The sequence below is a fragment of the Rattus rattus genome, chromosome 2 (assembly GCF_011064425.1).
Source record: "Rattus rattus isolate New Zealand chromosome 2, Rrattus_CSIRO_v1, whole genome shotgun sequence".
NCBI lineage: Eukaryota > Metazoa > Chordata > Mammalia > Rodentia > Muridae > Rattus > Rattus rattus.
This window is the reverse complement of record NC_046155.1, coordinates 78,243,994-78,251,825: the sequence shown is the minus strand read 5'-3', so window position 1 is coordinate 78,251,825 and position 7,832 is coordinate 78,243,994. Positions and strand designations below refer to the sequence as shown.

Below are 7,832 nucleotides of genomic sequence, written 5' to 3'. Positions count from 1 at the left end.
AAAAACAGAGAAACTGACTGTGGGGTGCTCGCTTATTGTCAATTGATATAGCTACAACACACCCACTAACTGAAGGCTCAGAAAAGTGGAGGAAAGATGGTCAGAGTCAGGGGACCAGGGTTTCTGCTCTGAGACAGTGTTTTCCTTTCTTCTTTCTTTTAAAAATTATTTCTTTTATTTTTTACTTTAAAGTATAATTACATTATCCTCCCTTTCCCTCTAAACCTTCTCACACACCTCTCATTACTCTCTTTAAAATTTCTGGTTTTATAAAAACATACATACTAGTAACATTATACAGACCAAGCAGTTATTGTTTAAGTATATATATATATATATACATATATATACATATACAAATGTAATATTTTTGTTTTTAATTGTTATTTATTTACTTTACAACCTTGATTGCAGCTTCCTCTCCTTCTCATCCCAGTCCTTCCTCTTATCTCCCCTCTTCCTCCAACACACCCCTCTTCCCCTTCTTCTTAGAATAGGGTGGCCTCCCATGGATATCAACCAGTCTTGGCCTATCAAATTGCAGTAAGACTAGGTGCATCTTCTTCTACTGAGGCTACATGAGGCTTCCCAGTTAGGGGAAAGGGATCCAATGGTAGGCAATGTAGTCATGGCCTGTGCTCCTGCTTTAGGAGCCCCACATGAAGACCTGGATACACAACTGTTGCATATGTGCAGAGAGCCTAGATCTATCCCATGCATGCTCTCTGGTTAGTAGTTCAGTTTCTATGAACCCGAATGGGCCCAGGTTAGTTGATTATGTATGCTTTTTTGCTGTGCCCTCGACTTCTCTGGTTCCTTCAGTCCTTCCTCCCCTTCTTCCACAGATTCCCTAAGCTCCATTAAATGTTTGGCTGTGGGTCTCTGCATCTGTGTCCACCTGATGCTGGAGGAAGCTTCTCTGATGAGTTATGCTAGGATCCTATCTGCAAATATGGCAGAATATAATCAATAGTGTCATGAGTGGGCTCCCTCTGATGGCCTGGGCCTCAAGCTGGGCTAGTCATTAGTTGGCCCTTCCCTCAAATTCTGTTCCATCTTTTATCTTTGCACATCTTGTAGGAAGGACAAATTGTAAGGTTTTGTGGATGGGTTGGTTTTCTTATCCCTCCATTAGAAGCATTGCCTGGTTATAAGAGATGGCTGGTTCAGGCTTCATATGCCCCATTACTAGGAGTCTTAGCTAGAGTCATGCACACAGATTCCTGAAGGTCCCATTGTTCCAGGTTTCTAGCTCATCTCAGAGATGCTCCCCACCATATAGTTATCTCTCCCAGTATTCTTTCCCTCCATCCTCCCCCACCTTGTCCCTCCTGTTCCTACCCCTCCTTCCCCTCCCCAGTCTGCTCCCTTCATTCACCCCCCAATGCCTAATATATTTTTCCTTCTCTGTGAGATTCAAATATCCTCCCTTGAACGCTCCTTGTTACTTAGCTTCTTTGGGTCAGTGGTTACCCAGTACTTTATGGTTAATATCTACTTATAAGTGCGTGCACACCATGTTTGTTTTTCTGGGTCTGGGTTATGTCACTCAGGATGATATTTTATAGTTCTGTCTGTTTGCCTGCAAATTTCAAATGTCAATGTTTTTAATGGCCGAGTAATACTCCACTGTGTGAACGTACCACATTTTCCTTATCTATTCTTCAGTTGAGGAACATTTAGGTCATTTCCAGGTTTTGGCTATTATGAATAAAGCTGATATGGTGACAGTTGAACAAGTGCCCGTCTAGTATGGTGGAACATCATAGGTATATGCTCAGGAGTGGTATAGCTGGGTCTTGAGGTAGATCTTTTCCCAATTTTCTGAGAAACCTCCAAATTGATTTCCAAAATGGTTGTACAAGTTTGTACTCTCACTGCAATGAAGGAATATTCCCTTTGTTCCACATCCTTGCCAGCATGTGTTGTCACTTGAGTTTTTGATCTTAGACATTCTGACAACTGTAAGATAGAATCTCAGAGTCATTTTGATTTGCATTTCCCTGATGATAAAGGGTGTTGAACTTTTCTTTAAGTGCTTCTCAGCCATTTGAGATTCCACTCTCAAGAATTCTGTTTAGTTCTTGTATCTCCCCTTTTAAATTTGGTTATTTGCGTTGCTTGTGCCTAATTTCTTGAGTTCTTTTTTTTTCTTTTCTTTTTTTCGGAGCTGGGGACTGAACCCAGGGCCTTGCGCTTGCTAGGCAAGTGCTCTACCACTGTGCTAAATCCCCAACCCCTCTTGAGTTCTTTATATATTTTTAATATCAGTCCTTTGTCAGATGTGATCCCTGTGAAAAAATTGTTGATCTCAAAGGGGTTGTGTCCCATAGATTAAGAAATGCTGATATAGTGTATACTGTAGTATCTTACTGCATTAATCAGAGTATGGCAGGTTAGTGGGTCTCAAAGTATGACTATGACTCTAGGGTACCCTTGGGACCTGCTCAGGGCCTCAGTGTATTATCTAGATTTTTCATTGTAGTCATCAAACACCTGACTGTCGCTCAGAAGAGAAAAGATTTAGGCTCAAAGTTTTTAGGAGACAAGACCATTATGGTGGGGAAGACATGGCCACAGTGGGAAGTAGGAGCCTACAGCATGGTCACTTTTCTAGATCAAAAACCTGGAGTCATTGTGGGTTCACTTTCAAGGCCCCAGAGACCTGTTTGCTATACTGTAGTCCCAAAGGCTTCGTGATCTTCCCAAATATATCATCACCAGGTAACCACATGGCTGAACCACAAACCTGTGGAGAACATTCCTTACTCAAGTAAAAACAATCAGAAAGGCAGGGGGGAATTTATGAGGAAACAAAAACTATCTCATAACAAGAATGACACTTGTCATGTATCAAGGCATGGCTGCTCCCTCTCAGTAGTCACTCGGTGCCTCATTACTGCATACTTGCATGGACAAGAACACTGCCTTCATTTACAAATGCCCTTGGTGGAACACTAAAAATGATTATTAAAAAGTCTCAAGCCTTGAGTTTAGTTGTCTTTTACCATTCTGTGTGATGAAATGGCTTGTGTGCAGCAGACTCACTGCAAACCCTGTGTGATGGTTACCTTGAGAAAAGGAGAATTTTCAAAATGTTTGGTACCGCCATTCTTCTTGTTAAATTCTTTGTTTTGAAAAATGTAGTTATATTTCATAAGCTACCTGATTTTTCTTGAGGCCCTACCTTGAGCTGAAGAGTTGTCATTATTCTTTGTGGCCATTGGTGGGTTGCCATGATCCAGCCGATGGTCCCATATGTAGACAGCACTAATTGGACTTGGTGGAGAATTAAAAAAAATCTAATAATATTTGCACTTGAAAAAAATGATAGGGAGACAAACAAGGATTTCTGACATGAATATTTGGAGTACAACTTTCTTATGGAGAATGGCTGAAAAGAGCCTGTCACTTTTAAGGAAAAAAAAAGTCATATTTATTGTTACTGGTAAAGTCTGTCTTCTGGGGCAAATTTAGAGTTTTGAAGTTTATCCGTTGCAGTGAGCATACCAGAGATGTTTTGGGTGAGATTGGGGGCATTGATGGTTGTCATTTAAAATATATATGAGAAAATATCCTAGAATTTGGAAAATCTTAATAATTCAGTGAACCAATATGTCCTAGATGACCAGCAACTGATATTGCCAAACACACAGTTAGAACCTCCATTAAGTTGTAAGACAGTTTGATGTCTTTTGATGTAGCAGAATATGAAAGTTCATTCACAGGACTTAATAGTCTACACTGAAAATGACCTTTAAGAAAATAAGCTCTTGCTGATGGTCTCCATCTGCACCCAGAGCTGGGGCTGTCTCACAGACCTCCAACATAAAACCTGCCTGCAGAGAGCTGGTCTTCCAGAAGCACTCTCCCTCCTCAGTCCACAGCCCACATGCGGGACCCCACTTTCTCTCCACTGACTCTCCACAGAGAGACCTACTGGGAGTGCAGAGGGCTCAGGAGCCACAGGGTGGCCTGTGGTGGGACCCTTCTTGTCTCCATCTGCACCCAGAGCTGGGGCTGTTCCACAGTGCTTGGAAGAGCTCTCACTCCAAAGATCACAGGGCTCACAGGCCATAGGAGGGACAAGCTCCAGTTAGAGACAGCAAAACCAACTAACATCAGAGATAACCAGGTGGCAAGAGGCAAGCACAAGAACCTAAGAAACAGAAACCAAGATTAATTGGCATCAAAAGAACCCAGTATAGCAAATACTGGATATCCCAACACATCTAAAAAGCAAAATTTGGATTTAAAATCATACCTCATGCTGATGATAAAGGACTTAAGAAGGACATAACTTCCTTAAAGAAATACAGGTCAATACAGGTAAACAAATAGAAGCCCTTAAAGAGGAAACATAAAAATCCTTTAGGGAATTACAGGAAAACACAACCAAATAGGAGAAGGAATTGAACAAAACCATCCAAGATTTAAAAATGGAAATAGAAACAATAAAGAAATCACAAGGGAAGATAACCCCGGAGATAGAAAACCTAGGAAAGAGATCAGGAGTCATAGGTGCAAGCCTTACCAACAGAACACAAGAGATGGAAGAGAAAATCTCAGGGGCAGAAGATACCATAGAAAACATTGACAAAATAGTCAAAGAAAATGCAAAAAAGCAAAAAGCTCCTACCCCAAACATCCAGGAAATCTAGAACACATTGAGAAGAACAAACCTAAGAATAATAGGTTTAGAAGAGAGTGAAGATTCCCAACTTAAAGGGCCAGTAAATATCTTTAACAAAACTGTAGAGGAAAACTTCCCTAACCTACGGAAAGAGATGCCCATAAACATACAAGAAGCCTACAGAACTCCAAATAGATTGGACCAGAAAAGAATTCCTCCTGTCACATAATAGTCAAAACACCAAATGCACAAAACAAAACAAAAAAACATTAAAAGTAGTAAGAGAAAACATATAAAGGCAGACCTATCAGAATTACACCAGACTTCTCACCAGAGACTATGAAAGCCAGAAGATTCTGGACAGATGTCAAACAGACCCTAAGAGAACACAAGTGCCAGCCCAGGCTACTTTATCCAGCAAAACTCTCAAATAACATAGATGGAGAGACCAAGATATTCCATGACAAAACCAAATTTGCACAATATCTTTCCACAAACCCAGTCCTACAAAGGATAATAGATGGAAAACTCCAACACATGGAGGGAATTACACCCTAGAAAAGGCAAGAAAGTAATCTTCTTGCAACAAACCCAAAAGAAGAGAGCCACACAAAAATAATTCCACCTCTAACAACAAAAATAGCAAGAAAAAAAGTCATTTTCCCTTAATATTTCTTAACATCAATGGGCTCAATTTTTCAATAAAAAGACATAAGCTAACAGACTGGATACATTAACAAGACCCAGCATTTTGCTACATACAGGAAACACACATTAGTGACAAAGACAAACACTACCTAAGGGTAAAAGGCTGCGAAAAAATTTTCCAAGCAAACAGTCCCAAGAAACAAGATAAAGTAGCCATTCTAATACAAATTAAAATCAAATTTCAACCAAACGTTATCAAAAAGATAAGGAAGGACACTTCATATTCAAAGGAAAAATCCACCAAGATGAACACTTAATTCTGAATATCTATGGTTCAAATACAAGGGTACCTACATTCATAAAAGAAACTTTACTAAAGTTCAAAGCACACATTGCACACAATAACAGTGAGAGATTTCAACACCCCACTCTCATCAATGGACAGATCATGGAAACAGAAAATGAACAGAGACATAGAGAAACTAACAGAAGTTATGAACCAAATGGATTTAACAGATATTTATAGAACATTTCATCCTAAAACAAAAGAATAGACAGTAGCGACCCGTCCTGACTCGACAGACGTCCGCTTTAGGTATTGCAACAGGATCCAAAGTTCACCGGAGGAACCATGCCGAAGCCACACAGCGAAGCAGGGACTGCCTTCATTCAGACCCAGCAGCTCCATGTAGCCATGGCTGACACCTTCCTGGAACACATGTGCCGCCTGGACATTGACTCCGCACCCATCACGGCCCGCAACACTGGCATCATTTGTACCATTGTACCATCATTTGCTTCCCGATTTGTGGAGATGCTAAAGAGATGATTAAGTCTGGGATGAATGTGGCTCGGCTGAATTTCTCTCATGGAACCCATGAGTACCATGCAGAGACCATCAAGAATGTCCGTGCAGCCACAGAAAGCTTTGCATCTGATCCCTTTCTCTACCGTCCCATTGCGGTGGCTCTGGACACAAAGGGACCGGAGATCCGAACTGGACTCATCAAGGGCAGCGGCACTGCAGAGGTGGAGCTGAAGAAGGGAGCCACTCTGAAGATCACCCGGACAATGCCTACATGGAGATGTGTGACGAGAACATCCTGTGGCTGGATTATAAGAACATCTGCAAGGTTGTGGAGGTGGGCAGCAAGATCTACGTGGACAATGGGCTCATCTCTCTGCAGGCGAACGAGAAAGGTGCTGACTACCTGGTGACAGAGGTGGAGAATGGTGGCTCCTTGGGCAGCAAGAAGGGCGTGAATCTGCCCGGTGCTGCTGTGGACCTCCCTGCCGTGTTAGAAAAGGACATCCAGGACCTGAAGTTTGGGGTGGAGCAGGACATGGACATGGTGTTTGCGTCTTTCATCCTCAAGGCAGCTGACGTGCATGAGGTTAGGAAGATCCTGGGAGAGAAGGGCAAGAACATCAAGATCATCAGCAAAATCGAGAACCATGAAGGTGTCCGCAGGTTTGATGAAATTTTGGAGGCCAGTGATGGGATCACGGTAGCTCGTGGTGACCTGGGCATTGAGATTCCTGCAGAGAAGGTCTTCTTGGCTCAGAAGATGATGATCGGACGATACAACCGAGCTGGGAAGCTGGTCGTCTGCGCCACACAGATGCTGGAGAGTACGATCAAGAAGCCACGCTCCACCCGTGCTGAAGGCAGTGACGTGGCCAATGCAGTCCTAGATGGAGCAGACTGCATCATACTGTCCGAAGAAACAGCCAAAGGAGGCTGTTCGCATGCAGCACCTGATTGCCAGAGAGGCAGAGGCTGCCATTTACCACTTGCAGTTATTCGAGGAACTCCGCTACCTGGCGCCATTACCCGACAGAAGCTGCCGCCGCGGGTGCCGTGGAGGCCTCCTTCAAGTGCTGCAGTGGGGCTATTATCGTGCTCACCAAGTCTGGCAGGAGTGCTCACCAAGTGGACTGGTACCACCCTCAGGCTCCTATCATTGCTGAGACACGCAATCCCCAGACGGCTCTCCAGGCCCATCTGTACCGTGGCATCTTCCCTGTGCTGTGTAAGGATGCCGTACAGGATGCCTGGTCTGAGCATGCTGACCTTCGTGTAAACTTGACCATGAATGTTGGCAAGGCCCGAGGCTTCTTCAAGAAGGGAGATGTGGTCATTGTGCTGACCGGATGGCGCCCTGGCTCTGGCTTCACCAACACCATGCGCGTAGTGCCTGTACCATGATGACCCTCTGGAGCTCCTCTTCTAGCCCCTGTCCCTTCTCTTCCCCTATCCTATCCATTAGGCCAGCGACGTTGGTCGTGCTCACTCTGGACCATAGTGTGGCGCAGGTGGGCTGGGACACCAGGGAAAATTAATGCCTCTGAAACATGCAATAGAGCCCAGCTATTTTTCATGGCTCTACTTGAGCCAGGGGTGAAGGAAGAATGCAGGATTGGAAACCCTCTGACTTTATCACAGAAGGGCAGCATTATCTCTGTGTTCTTTGCTCCTGTAGAAAGTTTTCCAGAGAATTCCCATCCCTGGCCTGTAATCAGGAGACAGCAAGAACAGAGGCTGGGGCCC

General features: G+C 43.5%; 1 pseudogene; it reads left to right on the top strand.

Moving 5' to 3' along the window:
* The first annotated feature begins 5,906 nt into the window (after nt 1-5,906).
* On the top strand, nt 5,907-7,523 carry LOC116893911 (annotated as a pseudogene).
* The last annotated feature ends 309 nt before the right edge of the window (nt 7,524-7,832 follow it).